The sequence below is a fragment of the Athalia rosae genome, chromosome 4 (assembly GCF_917208135.1).
Source record: "Athalia rosae chromosome 4, iyAthRosa1.1, whole genome shotgun sequence".
Classification (NCBI taxonomy): domain Eukaryota; kingdom Metazoa; phylum Arthropoda; class Insecta; order Hymenoptera; family Athaliidae; genus Athalia; species Athalia rosae.
Window position 1 is genome coordinate 15,260,152 of NC_064029.1, and position 20,745 is coordinate 15,280,896.

The window sequence follows — 20,745 nt, forward strand, 5'->3', positions numbered from 1 at the left end:
GGCTCCGACTTTGTAAATAGTTTTCGCCCGAAGAATAACAATCGAATTGACGAGGGGCTGCAGTAACCCTACCGTCGGTTCTCGCACCACTTTTTCGCGGGCCCGTTCTAGCCTCACGTACACGTCACACTTTTACACACACGCTTACGGAAAGGTCCCGTACGCGATACACGTACGCGATATCCCAAACTGCCCCCCTCATACGGTACAACAACGAGAGAGGGGTCGTAGATTTCCCGAACGCGCGTAACCCAGGCTCTCTTTTCGTATCGGAGTCAATAATGATTGATCACTGGGGATTCCCGTTCGAGAGAGAGAGAGGGACACCGTTCCGCCAGCGGAAGGGTCTTCGGCAAGGGTTGGAAGGGTTGTTGTTGTGCGTCCGGCTGGACCAAAGGCGGACTTGATCCCCGATATTTGTTTTCGCCCAGAGGATTATCGTGTTATTAGTTCGCGTCGGTCAAGGGTCGCGTACACCGGATAGGGTCGAGAGCCTTCCAAAAGACACGCGAGAGCACTTGGATCTAGAATTACCGGGTAGAGCGAGGTACGCCGAGTATCGCTGATTGGACGATCCTCCGACACGCTACGGAGTGTCCAAGAAAGTGGACGACTCGTAGGAAGGGGTGTCCGATTTCTTTCCATTTTGTTTCTCCTAGAATCAATCGGCGAAAAAGATGTGTGCGCGGAGCGTTCGAGGATTCTTTTTTTCAAAGCAGATGATCGGAGTCCCCGCGGTGAGATGAATAATTTCCCGACGTCAAAAAACCGAGCGGGTGAAAAGACGTTGTTACGGGAAGTAGGAAGACAATGCTTTCATCGTTGCCGTTCTTTCTTCCGTTCAGTTTTCAGACGGGGAGCAAAACGTTTTCTTCTCTTTTACACTTTTACCCGCAAAGAGAGAGTCCATTGTCGGTCCCGTTTTGTAGGCATGCAGCGGGGCAACGGCGTCACTCGCGCCCGATATCCTCCGTCTACTCGAGGCAAAAGCGCGGCCGGTCCCCGCGACAGCGACGAATTCGTCGGTTTTCTATTCTTTCTTTTTTTTCTCTCTCCCTCTCTCTCTCTATTTTATTTTCACTCGAAAAATCGAGAGGGAAAAATAAAAAAAAATCTCTCTCGTTAAACTCGCCGCAAAGAGGAGGAGGAAAAAAAAAATACAAGATAAAGAAGAATGGGAAAGAATGAAACCGCTCCGCTTTGACTTCAATCATCAAGCGCTGTAGGTTCCTCCGCAAAAGTCTTTCATCTCTTCGTACCTCGTGGATAATCCCGGGGCGGGGGTAAAAATGAATTCCAGATTCGTCGGAGCCGCCGACCGTCCCTCGTTTTTCTTCGCGTGTAACGGTGTCGATTTTCTTGGTCGCGAATCGTCCGAAATTCTGGCGTTTGCTCACGAATTTTTTCATCTCGCGTTTTTTCCCCATCCCCATTTGTTTTCGCTCCTTTTTCCTCCTGTCCGCCTCTCTCTCTCTCTCTCTCTCTCTCGCTTACTCCCCGGCATTTTATGCCCGAAGGAATCCCCTATTCTATCATCTTCCCTCGAATGAAGATATCTTTTGGAGCATTACCCAACGATCGCGGCATGATTGTCGTTTGGGAGCCCCGCGGGAGGTTGCCAGATGTTTCGCGGCGACCCAATCAGCCATTCGACCCCCAACGTCGCGCGGTACCACCAGCGCGACAATCAACCATCAAACAATCCTCCACCACCACCGCCGCCACCCCTGTACTACGTACTATCCCATTTTACTCGGTCTACCCCGCCGTACACGCGACTAAAACCGTATCAAAAAGCTCGAGTCTCTTTTTCTTTTTTTTTTCCTTCCATTTTTCTTCCGTTCAACAAACACCAAATGAGCATATGCCACCGAGTGGTTCCTCTTCATTGTTCGCAAACATTCTCACATGTTGGATGTATATTCCAATCCTACGTCGTACGATTCGCCCATCGCAAGGTTGTGTGTGAACTTGCCGCATACGATTCTCTTACTTCAGCCGGAATTAATTCGACCAATTTTTCGACTAACACTAATTTCTTGACGCGCCCGTGGCGCGTGCGGATACACCTCTTTTAATCTTTCGGTATATAATAAGTTACCCGTATCGAGTGACGTTGAAAAAATTCGTTACATCGTCGAGTTTCAGATTGTCCCGGGTGGATAGGTGATACGGTCCTTTCCGCTCGAGAGGTGTATAGAATTGTGTATAAAATGGTCCGCGTAAGGGTCGTTGACCGTAAGTCCGGGCGAAATAGAAGTGGGTAGAGATATTACCGTTCGAGGAGGGGGTGTGTGGTGTGGTGTGTTGAAGAGTGCACGCAGGTCGGGTAGGTAGAGCCATCGAAAGGGTGTCTGGTACGGAGGGAGGTACGAGAGGGCGAAAAAAAAAAATAACAAATAAAAAATAAGGGAAAAACGGTGAAAAAGGAAGAAAGGAAGTGAGCGAGGATGGAGGACTGGGATCTTCGGTTACGGGCTGGAAGTCTCGCGTGGACTCCTTTGTGCGCCATTTGGAAGCCCGTTTGATGGCTGTTTGATGGTTCGTGGGGCCGTTATTGTCTTCGGACACACCCGCGCGACCCGGTTGTTCTGTATCGGAGGACGAGGACGACGACGAGAACGACGACGACGTCCCTACGGTGCGCGTTGCCCACACATCTGATAACGTCGGAGCGGGAAATTGTTAAAAACCGCTTCAGTCTCGACGGTGGGCAGTGTGGGAGCACCGTTGTTTAGTTTAACGGTCATCCTCCTTTCTCACCCCCCCCCCTAAAGAAAAGTGCCATCTCTCCCCGTTCCCTTTATCCTTCTTACGAGCGGCCCGATGTCCTCAAACTCGCTCCTCTTCGTTCCTCCTCTTCTTTGGTTTATTTTTTTTGTCTTTCTTTCTTTCTTTCTTTTTTTTTTTTCCCAAAAGAGTTGCCGCCGCGGACTCCTCTCACCGTCGAGAGTAGTAACTAACTTTTTTATTGGACAGTATATTTCCCAAGCCGATGGCTTCCGTCTCGCCAATGTCTGACCCAACGGAACCGGCGGCCCGTATTATATCCTCGAGGGAAACCTGATATTTTTCTCTCGTTGACCGCTCGCACACAAGCCGATTAAACTTGAATCACTTTTCAACCCTCCGTACACGGTGGACCGTTTCGCGCTCTCCGATCCGCCGGTGATCCCCGTCTCTCCTCTTTGACCGACGGAAAATTCATCGGTGGAAAGATAGAAAAGAGAAGAAAAAAAAAAACAAAAAAAAAGAAAGAAAAGACAAAGAAAGAAAAGAAGAAACGCACGTCGAGCGCGCGTATAAATTTAACAGAATTTGTTACGAGGGGTTGAGACTTCCTCACGTATGCAGGTACGGTTTTTCTCGGAAGCCGTAGTTGAACGTGGGCTCGTTTTGTTCCGCCTTCAACCGCAATTCTTGTCCGTAAATATATTTACCTCGTGCGTTAAGCTATGTCGTTGTCGTTGTCGTTGTCCCGTGTACCTCTTATACCCTTCTTGACAAGATACGCGTAGCTTCTTCTTCCCCCGTCCCACCCCCCCCCGTCAACTGCTGAGCAAAGCGCACACCGTGTAGACTTCGCACATAAGCTCTTTCGTGTCTCTCGCGCATTATAAATGACGTTACCCTCTCCCTCTGTCTCACTCTCACTCTCTCGCACTCTCTCTCTCTCTGCGACCCCGTCTCTTTTCTCTCCTCGTTCGCGAGGGAATTCCCGCGTTCCTGTTCTCCTGCAGGAGTTGGCGTAACCTGCAGAAGGGACGTGGGGATAACTTGGCGGGGGGGGGGGGGGAGTAAGAGCGGCTTTACAATTAGACAGCGTTGTAATTAGCGTAAATTGTTTCTCTCGCGTGGAGGCGCGCGCGTTTCCGCGTCGAGAGGGAAAATGTTATTCCGCGAGCGATCTGCTTAATATCCAAGGTAGCGCGGGGTTGTACAATTTCGCGAAGCGTTATGCCTACGCGGAGAAGGAAAATCCGCAAACGCGGCTGGGGGATGAGGAGTAGGAGGGGGAGGAGGAGGAGGAGGAGGAGGAGGATACACACGTAGGTGTCGGAAATGCCTGGGCGTTGAATCCAATTCGAAAACAGGGAGGACGCAAAGTTCGCGAGGCTTCAACGACGATCCATGCGGGAAACCTTAGCTGCGGGGTCTTTGCTGGGGGGGGGGGGGGGGGGGGAACGAACGGAACAACTCCTGAGGGACCTTGGCCACCTGACCCATTAAGGGAAAGAATACGCTGGCTGTTACTCTTCCGCGTAGTCTACGGCCCGCCAAAGGGCACGGCGGACGCTCGTTGCGGTGGCATTTACGAGTCTACAAAGACCGATTACTGTCCGAACCGCGGTCATTTTCACGGAGATACCGGGGTGACCTCGGCCGCCGGATCTTACGTTATCTTATGTATACTTGATGCCCAAAGGAGACGGCGAGAATGGAGGGGGAGGAGAGGAGGATCGTATTCGCGGTCGAAGCCCGCTTCGCATTTTGAAATTTCGCGAGGAGAAAAAAAAACAAAAAAAATGGATAAGGAAAAGAAATGGGAGGGAAAAATTTGGTTAGTCCTCGCGGTACATATTTCATCGGAGGTCCTTATCAAAAATTGGGTTAGCTTCGAAAGACGTGGCTGTTCTTTTTCTATTCCCTCACTCTTTCCGTCCCCTAGGACACCCGCTTTCCACTTCCCATATTCGCTACCCCCGATTTCATTTCTTTTACACAAGCGCCCAGTCATCATTTTTCATAGAGAAACCCATCCATCCTCCGAGTGTACCATAATTCCTCATACCGGAAAAAACAAACCCTCGTCCCCGTTCGTTTATAGATTGAAAATAAAATCAAATCAAATCTGATCCTCGCCCGAAACTTTTCAATCCGCCAAATTGAGCGCGCCCGACCGGCTTCGGACTCAACGATGTGATCTTCTGCGAGGAATGAGGATGACGTAGGCGTCGGTGAAAAAAAAAAAAAAAAAATCACTGCTAACGATCGGCGATCGTGATACGTCGTTCGTGTCGTTCGGAGATTTTTAATTCGCTGATGTGGCGGTAGGCAGACGGATAACGAGCCCCGAAACGATCTTGGCCGGAAGCTCGATCGCCGAGCTCGCGCTCCGGAGTCGAAGACGAGGCCAAGGCGCAATTTAGAATATTCGGTGCCGGATGTCAGCTATTGCTCGCCCACCGTGCCGCCATTATGTCATCATCATTCTCCTCCACGGCGAGCGACCCGGTCTGACGTTGACGGGAGGCGCGCGCCTGGGCATCACTCATCGGAGTAGCTCGTCGTCAGGGTCCGACTGCAGACACCCGCTTCACATCACATCGCATCGCATCGCATCGCATCGCATCACATCACATCACATCACTTACGCCTCCTCTGACTAAACAATATTTATCGCGCTTCGAGCCGGTGAATTGAAGATCCGGTGCCACCCACGGTCACACAGCGCTGCGATATTATCACCCTATTCTCCCGACACCGCGTCGCACACATGCTCTCTCACCGATACGAAACACGATTTTTGTCTCTCTTTCTCTCTCTCTCCGAAGATTCGGACCTCGAAATTAGAGTCGAGAATTTTCACGGTTGAAAAACGAGTGTGGTCGAATTAAATTCCGGATTATTGATACGGTTTTTTCTATTTCTTTGTAAGCGCAGCGCGTTACGTCCGATGGCGTTATGCATATATACGAGAGAAGGATACCCCGTAGTCGGCTCGGTTTTAACGATACCAATTTCACGTTTTCCTCCCCCTCATCCTCGAGAGCGTGGTGAAAGTCTCCGAGGAAATCATTGAAAATGCAACTTAAGGAAATCCTCGGATATTGTGTTTTATTATAAACACGAGCGTGCGCGGGGGGGTGGAGGCATCCCTCGCCCAGACTCTACTCGCCCCTTCCTCGTTCCTCCCCGAGACCTTTGCATGCGAATATTTTCAGATTCGAGAATACGCTCTCGCCGTGTATTTCATTACGTCTCACGGGAATTCCTTTGGCATCGTCTGTTTCTCGTGCTGTGCATGGAGCTTTTTCGAATATAGCGCGTATCGCGAATCGTTCCATACACAGCCGACTACTAAACCAACGCGACTCGCGTAGACCGTACAGTTCGGAAAACTTGAGAATGGAATAAAAATTTCTTTCTTTTTTTTTATTTTTCCCCCCCATCACTTTCTGCCCTCGTACGACGGGACGCTGGTCTCGGCACCGCGCGAGTCTACGATCGCCGCGCTTAGCATGACAATGAGAGAAAAAGAGGGATTGAGAAAAAAAAAGGAAATTTGAAAAAAAATAAACAACGAACAAAATGAGTAGGAGATAGGGAAGAAAAAAAAAAAGGAAAAAAATTAGGTAGAAAGCTGCGCGGGAGATGATAAAAAGTGAGAAAAAGAGTCGGCGGTATACGCGCGTTTTGACAAATCGTTCGAGCCAACCGCTCGGAGATGCCCTTTTTTGATCCCCTGGTGGGGTTCGCCTAATTCCTCGGAATGTTTTCGTCTGGCGTCTCGCTGGGCGCAGCTTGCCTCCTTCCATATAAAAATTTTCCTCCTCCTTACTTTTACCCTCCCCCCCCCCCCCCCCCCCCCCTCCGGGGCACAATTCTCACAATGCCCTACTACAGATATCGTTTCACCCGAGCGTCTAATATATCATTCGAATTAGAAGTGTTTTACATTATTACCTTAGAATCGGCGAAGCAGGTCGCGATGCGATATACGCACGGAATCGAACGGGGTTTGTATTACAAACGAACGAAAACGTAAGTTAAACATTTTTAAGCGATCGGTAAACGCGTGCTCATCGTATAATACGCGCGGTCTCGGTGTTCGGGGGACACCGCAGGACGTCACGGTACGCCAAGAGTCGCGCGGGGGCGATTAATATTTATGGCGTGAATTCCGTCGCACGTGAACCACCGAGGCGACAAATAACGTTTTGATGTATTCGAGTCGTGATTCCTCGTAATTCGACTGCAGTGATTTGCGGCATTTTCCATCCACACGCAACGTACACCGCGAAGCTTTCGTATATCCTCGTTGTGTTTCGCGCTGCAATTTTTTCCCCCCAAAGAATTTTTTCACCCTGCGTCAAACTGTGTACCGATACATTGGGCAAAAACGAAAAAAAAAAAACAAAAAAAAAAACAGATTTTCCAAACTTCGCTTCGTACGTTTGGTTAATTTTTCGAAAATCGCCGAACCGTACGCTGCAGCGGGGAGGTCGATTGCTCGCTGAATTTCTTCGCGAAGTCGAAACGCCGGTCGAAGTTAAGGAAAGCTGTGCAGGCGGCGGTTAGTTTCCGAGCTCGTGAACGGGGGGAGGGGGGGGTGAAAAGCAAAATGGCCCCCAGAGGGGTGATAGAGGCCGCCTAATAGCTCACCGAATTGCTCCTGAAACACCTTTTTGATGAACTATTGCTTAACCCGGAATGAGAAGATACGACGTGACACCCCGATTTGGACATTAACCGAAAATACGAGAAACTTTTTTCAACGCTGATCGAAATACTGCCGGAGAAAAACTGGCGACTGTATCAGCCGCATGGAGGAGCGAATATTTTTGTCGTCCTCAATTAAATATTCCCCTCTGCACCCATTTTAGCTTTAGTATTTTTTTTATTCGCCCGGCGAAGAATTCGCGGTGCCTCGGTACGTCAAAATTATCAGTCAAAAAGATAGCGCGCCCCCGGGGCAGAAAACCAGATCACTGGTCGTCCTGGCTGTGCTGGAGAGAGTAAAAATAGAAAAAAAAAAAAAAAAAAAAAAAAAACAGAGAAAGACTTCGCGGTACGAGTAAAGATGAAAAGTGGAACGACTGCCGTTAGAAACGGACCGCGAGATTTTCTCTGATCTCTTGTATAAAATCGCCGCTGCAAAGGAAGCAAAAGAATCTCACTCTCCGAGTCGTGGATGGTGAATCGGGCGACGACGCAAAAACACGGAAATAAAACCAAAAAAAAAAAAAAAAAAACAGAAAAAGAAAAAGAAAAAGAAACGAACGCTAACGTAAAAGAAAATGAGAAAAGAATAGAGACCAGACCGGGGTGGGATGAGAAAGCGCGGAAAGCAAAATCAAAAGGGAGAAATAAAACAGAGTCAACCCGGTGGGGGAAAAAAAAAGAAGCGTAATCGGCATGCTTTGCCCGAAAATCAATCCCTCTTTTCCTTGATATCGTAGCTGCCCCGAAGGTCCGAAATATCCGCAACCGACTTCGCTGAAAATGTGAGGAAAAAACTGTCGAAAGTTTCCTTTGAATAATCGGGGGTAAGACTGCAATTCCGATTCAAAGGGTTGACGAAAATTCGTCGGATCTCTCGAAGACGAGCGAGTCGGAATGCCTCCTAACGTTTCAACAACATTCAAAGGGAGGGGGGGGGGGGGGCAGGATTGAAGACGGTGTAAGAGGGCCGTAGGCATTATATTCGGTTCCTTCGTAATTATACGGTAGCTAGCATCAACTACGGCACTTTAACCGGTGCGCTGCTCAGTTCCCTCAATCTCCTCCTAAACTGTAAACTCGTCGACCAAGAGAGAGAGAGAGAGGGAGAGGGGTCCGGCGGCTACCGGTTTTCCGCGAGTAATATTCTATCCCTCGTAAGGTATTAATGGTTGGCGAGCAAACGAGGTGCCGTAACTTGGCCGCCGGTCGTGCAATTAGCCAAATGTTACGGATACACGGAGGCTGCGGCTATGCGGCTCTCCGGTTCACCGGTTACAACCTCTCTTCCTCCCCTCCCCTCCCCCACCACCCCTCCCACCCCCGCTCTCCTTCGCCACCCGAAAATCCTCCTTTCCATCCTCAAAATTCTATTTCTCGTGGACGCGCGCGCGCTACGTGGACATACGATAATAAAATCGATCGTTAATTTTTCCGTCGATTTTTTCCGGCTAGTTCTTCCTTTCGACATTATCGCGCGTCCGACGGTGCACGCGGTACCGCAGACCTCTAATTTATTCCGACAACATTTAACGCCGTAAACAATTCATTCGCACGTCTATGCCGAAAGCTTTGATCTCGCGTTGCAGCGGGGCACTGGGGTGGCGATACGATTGCAACAGGCTATCTAAATTTTGCCGTACAGTCGACAATGATTCAACGCGATAGAGTTATAGCTTCGACCGTAATTTTATAGGTTTTAAAATCCCACCGGTAGTCACGGATCCGTTCGCGTACGCGTTTATCCCATTGTACAACGAAAGCACCCGCGGCCCGTTCGTCAGCGCGTTTACTCTGATCTTCGTCAATCTCTCCGAGCTTGATGTTTACGAGCGAATCGAACTAACGATAAATACATAACGACGCGTATCCGGTACACGTCGCGATTCAAAGTTTCCACGGGAAAACTAGAAGATTTCGCGAACGCGAACGACGTTTGAAACAATGGAAGAATTTTCTAGATCGCCTTCGAAATAAGGGATGAAACGTAGGTGGGGTTTTTTTTCTTTTTTTTTTGAGTCCATCGGGTGCTTTCCACGGATGCAAATGCGACTGCAACTCTTGATTCGCGTCGGGTTAGCGGTGGTCGTGCAGAAACTGGAGTTGGATGTGTGGTACGGTGCAGGAGAACGCTCGACGCGGGGTTTGTTTCGTCGCCCGGTGATATATCGCTTCTCTCCTGCCTACGGAGCGCGAATCCTTCTCCTAGCTAAACGTATTTCCAGCCCTTGCTTCCATCCTTCTTTCTTTTTATTTTATTTTACTTTCCCTTTTTTCCACTCTCAATTTTCTTTTCGCTTCGTTTCGTATAGTTTTCGTTTTTTTACGCGCTCGCGGCCTCCGGATAGCAGGCTTTGGGCGGATCGCGACTGACCCCTGTATACCGTTGCCAAAACTGTCCGGAATATCCGTACTCCCTATAACCCGTGGGCGGGAGCGTCATCCCTCGCCACTTAAATTCTCCTTTCTCTCGAGCGTCTCTTTCTCTCTGTATTAGTTTTTACGACAATAATACACAACGTTTAAAGGGATAAGGGATTAAATCTCTCGTCCGCCACCTGACCGTGTCGGGGGTGGGGGGGAGGGCGAGTCGAATGGCGGTGAGAAACTCGCACCCTCGGATAACTGGGGTGTACAGCGAACGTGGGCCCCCTTTCCGGAATCAACGAAATGTGGAAGTTACGGTGGTGCGCGCCTTGTGGATCTCCGCGGATTACCTTGGTACGGTGGGTCCCTTCGCAAGGGATGAACGTAAACGCTGATTTTCACCTTTCGTACTCTCCGTATCCGGATACCGCGCGAAATTCGATACGTACCCATACGGGGGAATATTTTGGAGAGAAAAAAATTAACGCGCTAGCGAGGCTACGAAAACGTTGCTTAAAAAAAAAAAAAGCATAACGCGCGTACAGCGAAGTTCGACGAAAAAAGGAATCGCGAAGCGACGGGTCAATTTTTGCCCTCGGATCTTTTCGGCGGTGGACGAATATATAATACATACTGCACGGGGGCTGCAGTGACGTCTGGTAGAAATAGGAGGAGCAACAGCGGCAGCTAGCTGCTGTTCGATCGGACGACGGAGCTTGCGGAGAGTCGGTGGATCCGCGGAGTCTCTCTCCTCTCTCCTCCAGGATCGTCGGGACTCGGGACTCGGGAGTCGGTTGGAAAAAGCATCATAAATAACGTTCAACTTTACTTCTCTCCTATGTTTCAACGTGTCCCCTTCCTCCCTTCATCGCCCAACCCCTCACCCCCTACCCCCCTACCCCCCTACCCTCCCACAACCCCGAAGACTCCGCTCCGCGAAATATGAGTAAAAACTGGGAATAAGAGGGTTCCCGGTGCACGTTCATAAATAACGTAACGCTTGACAGCCGACCGAGTCGCGGTGTATATGAGATCGTCGACGTCGTCGCCTACACGCGAACGAGAATTTCGTACGACGACGTCGTTGCCCGGTTTGCCTTGCGTCAACGATACCGCTACTCCCCCGCAAAAAGCTCACCTGAGCTCCCGAAAAAAATCTTCACTCCCCATCGAACGCATCAGTATTGGAGAAAAGCCTTCTCTTTTTTTTTTTTTTCATATACGAATTAAAAAATATTTCTGTAACGAGAATTCCGTTTTCGCTCCCTGCCGTACTTTTTCATTCATTAATTTACTTTTATTTGTTCATTTTTCTTCGTTTTTTTTTCTTTTTTTTTTTTCGTTACCTTTATCCATTTCCCTTTTGGACGCGAAGCGAGCGAAAATTTTTGTTTCCAATTTCCGCGCGCGTACAGAGGTACGTTGTTCCATTTCTTTTTTTCTTTATTTCTTCATTTTTTTCCCTACCCCCCCGCCCCCGTTTCTTTTTAATTTTTCATTTTTTTACGGCTCAGTATAATCCCCGGCTAATATTTGTACCTTTTTCCGTTGCTGGAAAGTCTGGCAGGCTAATAACCACCAGCGGTAGCAATATATGGAGAGGCGTATGCCCGCTGCCGCCCCGCTCTCGCGTCGCTCCTGCTGCCGCACCGCGTTCCATTGCCTCGCGTATGTATCGAGGCAATCTTTTACAATTCAATTACGTTTATCAAACAGCTATTTCATTTTACGGGTTAAAAGGGTTATTCCGGAGCTCGTTTCGAACCTCCTCTTTTTCACCCAAGCCCTCTGCCCTAATACCGCGCGTGTACACGCACGTGCGCTTTACGAGTTGAACAAAAAAAAAGAAAAAAAAAAGAAAAAAAATAATCATCCTACACGAATTATTACTGTCAATTTTTGTTTCTTTTTTTTTTAATTCAAATTCCATCCGTTCGGAATTCGCGATATCGGTCTCCTCGCCAATATCTGTCAGCTTTTGCGTTTCGACAAAAGCAACGAAACGGCGGTCATTCGGTAGCAAGAGGTGTTCGAATGCACGCAACTTGCTTACACACGTGTATCGTGTACTCAAAATTTATACATACATATATATATATATATATAAAATGTAATCCGTTGAGGTTGTGCAGGTGTGTAACATACCTGTAAACGTAAACGTAGAGACGGTCGTCCGCGTCGGTTGGCCTTTCGTTCGCTGAGTGCTCGCTGCAATATTCATCTTCCACAGAATCGCTCCGTTCTTCCCTTCGGTTCCGTGCACGTTCGGTGGTCGGGCTAAAACATCACACAGACATTGTAAACTACTCAGGGCCGACCTCTGTACACCTACCTATACGTATACTACGGGGGTGCCTGTATATTCCTAGGCTGCCGTTGATGATGCAGTCGCTATACCGCATCCCCCTTTCCCTTACCCCGGCGCGATGCAGGTTTCAGGAATGAATATATATACATATATACCTGCGGGATGCGGGAGATGCGGGAGACGCGAGAGGGAAAGAGAGAGAGAGAGAGCTTTGCTCGTCCGGGTTAACTGCAACGCCAGAAGCATCAAGTGCACAATTTTCAAGCTCTTCAACGTTGTTGGCGCGAGAGGGAAAATGGGAAGAATGGGTATACCGGCCGGGTATAACTTCGAGCGCGCGGTAGTAGTACGTACTTTGGGTATATATAAATTTCATATCGTCGGGTACCCGCACCTATTAGTACGATGAATCCGAATAAAGGAGAGAGACGGAGAAAAAAATCGAAGCAAATCGCTCGTTCGCGAAACGTTCTCGTTATTCTACGTCGAACACATTCGTTCGACGGCATGGAATTGACTCGGTTTTCTTCCGTCAGCTTTTATCGTGCGAAGAAATTAGATTGCGTAATCCTATTCGTATTGGAAATTACAGCCCTCTCGGTGGAGGGGCGGAGGGGCGGAGGGGTGGGCAAGGTTTGGCGCGCGTAGTTGACATTTAGGCTCCGTATCTGTCGAGTAAGAGCTCCGGAGTCGTAATTGACTCTGAATGGAAAATTCGATTTGAATCAGCGCTAACGGCAACGTCGAGTGTTTCGTTGTACGAACAAAATTTGTTTCCGCACAATGGCGGATCGCCATTGTTACAATAATTGCGTAAAGTACAATCTCGCATCGATATGACTTACGCGTAATGAACTCACGAATTAGATATCTCCGCGTGTGTTTCCGATAAACTCGAAAATACCCACACGTACACGTACGTACGTACCATACTTCAACCGATTTTCTACACTAGCCCCGAAAATTCTTCTCATCAACGAAACGAAAATTCGCGGCCAAATATTCCGTTGCGATGAATTAACGACGACGCGGTAATCGCTGCGGATGTACGGAGATAATCGAGAATCGAGTGTCCGTTAGATCATCAAAATATAGTATCGAATAACGCCATTGTTCAGCGGTAGCTAATTTGTATGATCCACATTGAGTATCGTTGATACGCTCACGTTTTCCCGATCAGAAAACTCCCCTACGCTCGGTATCTGGCGAACAACGGGCAAAAACTGCTCGGTAATTGTCGGAGCTACGTCAGAGCGTTACTTCAGCATCTTTCATTGTAAAGCGAGCGTATATCTATTTTCCGTTTGCAAGCTCCATTATCCGCGGAAGGCTTTGGCATGTACCGCGGGCTAAGTTCGAGCTACACACAGTACCTAATTCACCGTAGAAAAGAGGAACGAGAGGAGAGAAAGAAAGTAGAGAGAGAGAGAGAGAGAAAGGTCCGTACTTCACAATTAGTATTGTGCATGGCTAAACAATGTGGGCTATCACAGGCTTTGTTTCGCTACCTTTATAAAAGATCATGTTGCCGCATCACGTCGTTAACGTTATACACACACATACACACATACATAGATATTCAAGTATGTACTCGCACGGACATTAACGTAATTCGTACGACGGAAAATTAGTCAAGGTTAGCCTAGTTCTTGCTAATTCCTCTGCTTCCACTCGACCAATTCTCGTCTGCATTTCTATTCGGAACGACTTGAACAGAAAATAGAAGAAGAAAAAGAGCAAGAAATCGGGCAGCTGTTTCAGGAATGAAATTCGAACTAGGCGAGTCACGCTCTGGTGACAAAAAAAAAGGAAAAAAAATAAATAAATTTACACGGTGTGAGGACAAGTTTGAATTTTTGAAGAACAAGTCACCTGCTTTCGGTATCGAGAGCGTGTTATAACGAGAGGAGAGACTACGGAGACACGTAGCAGCTGTCCCTGTAATCGATAGCCGGTTTTCTGAACATCGTGAATAAAATCGGGAGTCAAATTCGTATCGAAGAAACGGTGAAGAAGTAGTCGGATCTTTGGAAAATCTATTTGGAAACTGCGATCGGGAAAACTGTGAGATGAAAATACGGTGATATGAAAAAGGGACAGAGGGAAAGCCATCGGCGTGTCGGGATATCGAGAATGTGTGTACGTATAAAGAGCGTGGAGCGAGCGAGAGACGAATAACGGGTAGAGAAAAGGCGAAAGCTCGTATTCCGTAGCTCTGGCAGCCCTCTACTTACGTAATTTTAAATTAAACTGTGACGTTTTCAAATTAACGTTTTTGCCCACCTCTTCTTCTCACTCCCTCCCCTCTTCTTTTTTTTTTTTTTTTTCACTCTTCCATACAGCACCGTTCCCTTCATTCCCCCTATATATATCTATATATATAAGAGAGGAGAAAACCAAGAGGCGAGTGAGGTAGAGGGAACTTGTGATATTACTAGAGAGCGAGGTGAAAGAAGGGGGCTTTTTCGCCGTTGTAATTTAGTTACCAGGAAATTGGTTTTCTCGACAATGAAATAGAAGAATACGATGAATGCCGGCACGGATGGGCTGCAAAAAGCAAAAACTTCGCTCGCACCTCGTTAGATTCTCTCCCTAATTCTCTCTCTCTCTCTCTCTCTCCCCGTTTCTAATTCAAACCACCTACGAAACGAGGAGGAAAAAAAAATTCACATATACAATTTACAATCTAGAAAAATTATTTTTCGCCGACAAAAATCTCAACGTCCGAACGGAACACACACTCACGTGCGACTCGTTAAAACGCGTGCGTGTGAATAGATTTCGTTATTCCTCATCGAGATTCCGGAAACGGAAACGCACCGTTGCGTTCGTGCGCGTTCATCGCGCGTTTGTCGACCTCGATTGTTGTTCACGAGCAATTATCTTGCACAATCGAATTATCCTTAACTCGCATGGGCTTTTGATACATCCTGTGAATCCCCGCCCATTAGTTTAGCCCCGCGGTAGTGCGTGCCGCCTCAAGGACTGGGTAATTGCTCGGTTGTCGTACTTTTGAATAAAATAAAAGCACCCAATAATCCTTTCGAGCGTACGCGGCGCAAATCGTCGGACGGTTACGTCGTCCGTGCACAGCCTTCGTTCCTTCCTCTGTATACACGTGTGTATATACCTCTCCGATTTATACCTCAGCACCGTTCGCAGTCTGTCCGTCACGTTGACGTGGGAAGAAGCCACGTGGTATCCACCTACAACGTCCTACGCGCGTCTCCCTTTCGCCCCCCTAATTCCGCTTCGACTCCCTTCCCCCTTCGGATATCGGAATTAACCAAGCCGTGCGCGCTAACCGAAAGCCATACAGACCGTTCGGTTGTACGATTGTTGGAAACTAACGGAGTCATGCGAGCTTTACTTCCCGTATTGCGGCCGTGCGCAATTCCACAGTCATGCAATCATAATCAACTTTGGGATAATGGGGGGCCCCGCGAAGCGACGATACACTACGGGACTTGCACTCTCTAAAAACCGCCGCAGTTCCGACTGCAACGCGAAGATAACGGCGTTCCGATCGACGCGATCGAACGATGAATTTTTTTCACGTTGCCCACGGAGATCGCGCCACCGAATTTTCATACTTTTCATTCGGGTCTCTCCGCCTGCGATATACAAGGTACGTACCACCGCGCGCGATACTCGAACCCACTCGGGGTTCCGTAATACGCGATATCTCGACGGAATCGGCACTCGCCACTCAAATTTCTAAAGCGGGAGCAGGCGACGCAACGGCCACTTTTGGAGGTCCTCGATAACAACTCCGTCGCGTCACGAGATTCCACTCGCGGGTTTCGGTTCTTCTGTAACCCGAGGGCTCCACCCACGCGACGGTTACAAAGAACGGATTCGAGAGTCCGATGGTTCGGACGGATCGTAAAGGGTTACTTTGAAGCGACGCTCTTTTTTTTTTTCTACTCCTCCTCATTTTCTATACCTTTTTCTCTTCGTTTCGAGTCTTTTATTATCGTCCTTTTTTCCCTATCCTTCGGGGTCCTCCTTCGTCCCTACTAAATCTTCCGTTTTATTTCCATATACGCGAGTCAAAATGCTTTAATGGTTATTAAAAAGTGTAGAAAAACTTATATATATATATATACATATACACGCATTTGTATACATACATATACGAACTCTGGTAGAGTCTGAGGCGACGTTGGAGCGGAACATCCTGCGGGTTACAATCTCGGAATCTTGGAATCTCCGTGGTAGTAGATTCGAATCGTTCGAACAAATAATTTGATAATCTTGTCCGGTCTATCAAAGCAATTAGTTACCCAGCGGGATACGAAAATCCCAACAGTCGGTTGAACCTGGATAGGTATACGCGACGAACGCACAGCGCGCCCCTTCGAGCAGTGCGCGATGTACTTCGTAAACACGAACCGTATCCCCGATATACTCGAGTGTATAACTCGCCAACCGTATCCCCCCGCGCAATTTCCGCAACGGATTTCTCAAATTACAAGAAATTATCGAGATATCACCGCGCCGCGGGTTTGTTAACCGCGACGAAATCCTGTCCGCGTCACGACGCGCGACAGAGAAAGTTTCCCCAACTCCCCCCCGGTGTAGAAAATTTCCGAACTTCCTCGTCAATTTTAACACCGTGTGTATATAATGTATAAGTATACACCGATTATAGTGTATGATTTTACCCGAAAATTGTAGCTTCCGTTTCACCCCCTTATTTGAGTTGAGAGCAAGCTCGCTATAATACTCCGTACCGTGTAGACCCCGAGGCCACGCGCGGACCCTTCGAAACTCGATACACCTAATTACGAACGCCTCGAGTCTACCGCAAAACCACGGACACGTGAAAAAAGAAGAGAAGGAGAGAGAGACAGGGAGAGAGAGAGAGAAAAAAAAAACGAGAAATTTATAAGTACGGCATAATAACGGTGAAGTCAAAATATGTCAATGACTCGACTCTGCGGTAAACCACCGCGAGAGAGAACCGACCCCGGGGTAAAACTTGGCGAATAAAAAACGAAAGGAATGAGAGAAAAAAAACAAAAAAAAAAAAGAGTGGAAAAGAAAAAGCCGGCAAATGAGTCGATAGAGGAAAAAAGGAAAGAGAAGAAAAAAAAAAAAAACAAAGTCACTTTTGTAACGACCGGTGGTGCACGTGTGGGACATGGGGCATTGAGTCACGTCGACGATACAAGCTACAACCGATCGTTTTATTATGCGTTTAATTTTGTACGATTCAATTTTTCTTTCCCATTCTTGCGGTTAGCCGAGGTAGAGTCGGTGAAAAGGAAATGGCGAATAATCGGATACTCGAAGAAACGACATAGACGGCTTACGTTATAGTCGGAAGGTTCCTCTATTCTCCATACTTCGGTGAGGCAGGATTTTATCCTTTGTCTTATTTCCAGAGTCGCTCACGGTTAGACGAACGTTACGAGATTCCACGACCTCTAAACCTCGACCGGCGTACCTCCCCCCCCCTCCCTTCGTTCCACCTGCGTAAAAATTCAACTGTCTAGGAAAATACCCACCGATGATGCGTACATTGTCTACGAATTAGCAAGGATTCGAAGGATTTCGTTTGTTCTTATCTCGATACGCCGTTAGCCGAGTGGTTCGTTCGTAGAGAAATTTTTCAAAAATATCCGCGAGCACGAAGACACCCCTTTCTCCCCTGCAATTTTCAAAGACGTACGGATATCAACGTTCGCTTTGGAGGGAAATAGAAACGGGCAGAAATAATGCGTGGAAAAGAAAGAAAGAAAGAAAGAAAGATAGCGACATAGTCCGGAGGGTCCTACTAACGGAGTTGAAGCTGCGCTGCTAATGTATGTAATTGATCCATTGTGCGATGCATTAGTCCTAGAGGCGCAACGTAGCGATAGGCTATCCGGTTGTAGAGAAGAGGGTATCCGTGGAACGAGGAGCGGAGAAAATAGATTCAGGATTCGGTAGCTCCACTCCGTTCTCACCGGTTTCCATTCTCTTATTAGTTCTTTGTGCGGCTAAATTAGTACAATGTACCAGCTCCCTTATTCCCCAGTCTCGAACGTTCAACGCGAAATTGATACCCGCCCCTCGACTATTTTCTCCATTCGGAAAATCTTACCTACCAACCCTTAAATTCATCCCTAATAAAATCGGCAACCCCGCGGGCTTAACGATCGTTGCTAATAAACCCCTTTCGAAAACGAAACAAGAAGTTAAATAAAAATATCACCGGCGTCCAAGACGCGAAGCGAGTACACGACGTAGACGTCTCAAGTACGGCGAGAAGGGTCCGCGGGTGTCGGTCGAGTAGAAGGAACGGCGAAATAAAAAGAAGAAGGTAAACGCAAAAAAGAGGAAGGGGTGAGGGGGGGGGGGGTAAAAGAGAGAAAAAAACGAGGTATCCTCGCGAAGGATATAGCCGCGAGGTCGTATCCGCAGCGGCAAAGGAGCAGCGGCAACAACGACGACGCGTTGGACCCGAGATGCCAGGGAATTGTAAGTTAAGGTGATGGCGAAGGAGGACGACGGTGCCTGGAGGTTAGCCGTGCGGGCATAAAGTCGCAAACGTACGGCATAAGATCCGTGATAGCTGCCGCACAGGTTCTCTCTTTAGCTTCAACGGTCGGCGTCTCGCGGCGGTGAGATGCTGCCGCATAAAGGTATTAAAAAAGCAAAGAGGAAAAAGCAAAAAGTAAAAAGTAAAAAGAAAAAAAAAAAAAAACAAAAGTAAAAGCAAAGGAAGCAAAAAAAAGTAAAGGCAGCGACTCCGACACCGTATGCAAGTCCGCAAACGTAAGCCAACGCGTATCGGCGATGGACGCTCTTAAACTACGGCGAAAAGTAGCGAGCTCGCATACGAAGTCGAAAACCCCCGCGGCGTTCCGCGTGGATCCGATCTCCGCTCGCTAGAGATGAACTTAGGATTATGGATTTCCGAAAGTCGCGTGGTTTATGGATGGAAAAAGTATACATATTCCGAGATTTCCTTCTCTCCCGCTTTCCGGTCGATAAAAGAAAAATTATATTCGATACGTAAGCTCGGTTATTATATTCGTTTCTAACAAGGTACGGCCGATATCCGTGTAGTAAACGACCCGTTGTAATATAAATTTTGAAGAACGAGTATCGTCGGCGCGCGCGGTCGTTTCGTGGTTACGAAGAGTTGGGCTTCGTTATATGAAATATAGGCGTCCCGGCGATAATGACAAACCGTGTTTACACTGGACGGATCTTCCTGGGGTGCCTCGTCAAGCCGCGGGGGTGAAAAAGTAAGCAACTTACGCATGGCCGACCGATCCCTATACAAGGATATTCCCCGACTCCTTTCTTTATCATGTAAATAGGATGTAGCGACGCGTTAAGGCTGCCGAACGGACTATGACCGTGTACAACGGCGTACGGGAACACACACACAGGAACGAACGAAAGAAGGAGCGGAGGACCGGTCGGTCGGTCGGTCGGCCGGCCGTCCGTCGTTCGTTGGTCAGTCTAGCGAGTCCTTCGGAGCGCATATGTAGCACAATGTTGGTTCCTTACCACCATGTAGTAGGATGTAGAGACGGAGCGAAAGGAATCAACGAACGAACGAAATGAACGCGAGCTCGGCTGTATAAAAGCTGCATATAAAGATTCGAGGAAGAGAGCGGACAGGGCTGACTCGAAGGTCCGAGAAGAATAAGGAGGAGGATAATAAGAATAAGAATAAGAATGAGACTGAGGGCGACCGATGGGACGGCGTAGAAACACCCGACTGTAAAATATATCAGCCTCCGTGTGACTTCTCGGGGCAGCCACAAATCACGGGGACCCCCCGTAGGGGTGTTCGGGCACGCGGCGGTTGTACCTGCGGGAGTGCAATGCGAACGGGGGGGGATATCTCGGGTGACCCGAAGTTCGCCACTTTCTTAGTTGCGCTCGAACGATCGGTATTATCGTTCCGGTTATACCTTTGCACACACTTGTAAATCCCCCGCGGAATAAGTTAATCGGAACTTTCGAACGACCAGAGTACCCCTCGTACGGTTCACCTCGTCATTTCTATTATTTATTTTCTTTCCTTCTTCATTTTCGCATATCTCGCGAGCGTAAAGCTCGTTAAACGGCTGTCCGCGTCCGCCCCCTCGATCGCACGAGATGAGAGAGAAAAAGAATTTGAAAAAAAAAAAATGAAATAAAAAAAAAAATTCGAAAAAAGAAGATCCTTCCCACTGCACTGTTGCGCTTTTATATGCCCGGTTGAATGCTATTAATGAGGCTCCTCGAAGGAGGGCCCCATCTTTTCAGAGAAGATCCTTTTGTTGAAAATTCTCCAGGAGTAGTAGGAGACTGAAAATTATAATACCCGAAGGAATGTGACCTGTGCCTCACCTCGCCTTTGGGGAAAACCACCGTAACGTCGAGTCCTCTAGGACGTCATTGTAGTTAACGTTGAGAAAATAAATAAATAAATCTGGACGAGTTCGATTTCCCGATCGAACGATGTGTGTGAGAAAAAAATGAATGAAAAAAAAATTAACTGGACGATTTGGAGCGGGGATAATAAGAATGGAAAAATCGTCGAGAACCAATTATCGAATTATGGAACTCGAGGGAGAATTATCGATTACCGGCGATCAGAATTCGTCGTCGTCGTATATAAGGACTACGGCGTAGCC

The 20,745-nt window shown here is 47.9% G+C and overlaps 1 protein-coding gene and 1 long non-coding RNA gene across 3 annotated transcripts in view; one reads left to right on the forward strand and one right to left on the reverse strand.

The window, feature by feature from the left end:
* LOC105687648 (homeobox protein homothorax) overlaps positions 1-20,745 on the forward strand; it is a 303,587-nt gene that overhangs the window by 245,282 nt on the left and 37,560 nt on the right. The gene's annotated exons all lie outside the window — the stretch shown is intronic.
* Positions 1-20,745, reverse strand: part of LOC125500722 — a 98,093-nt gene that overhangs the window by 10,313 nt on the left and 67,035 nt on the right. The window contains exon 2 of the long non-coding RNA XR_007278167.1: positions 11,956-12,087. This is a non-coding gene — a long non-coding RNA (uncharacterized LOC125500722). The remainder of the gene's footprint in view (positions 1-11,955; positions 12,088-20,745) is intronic.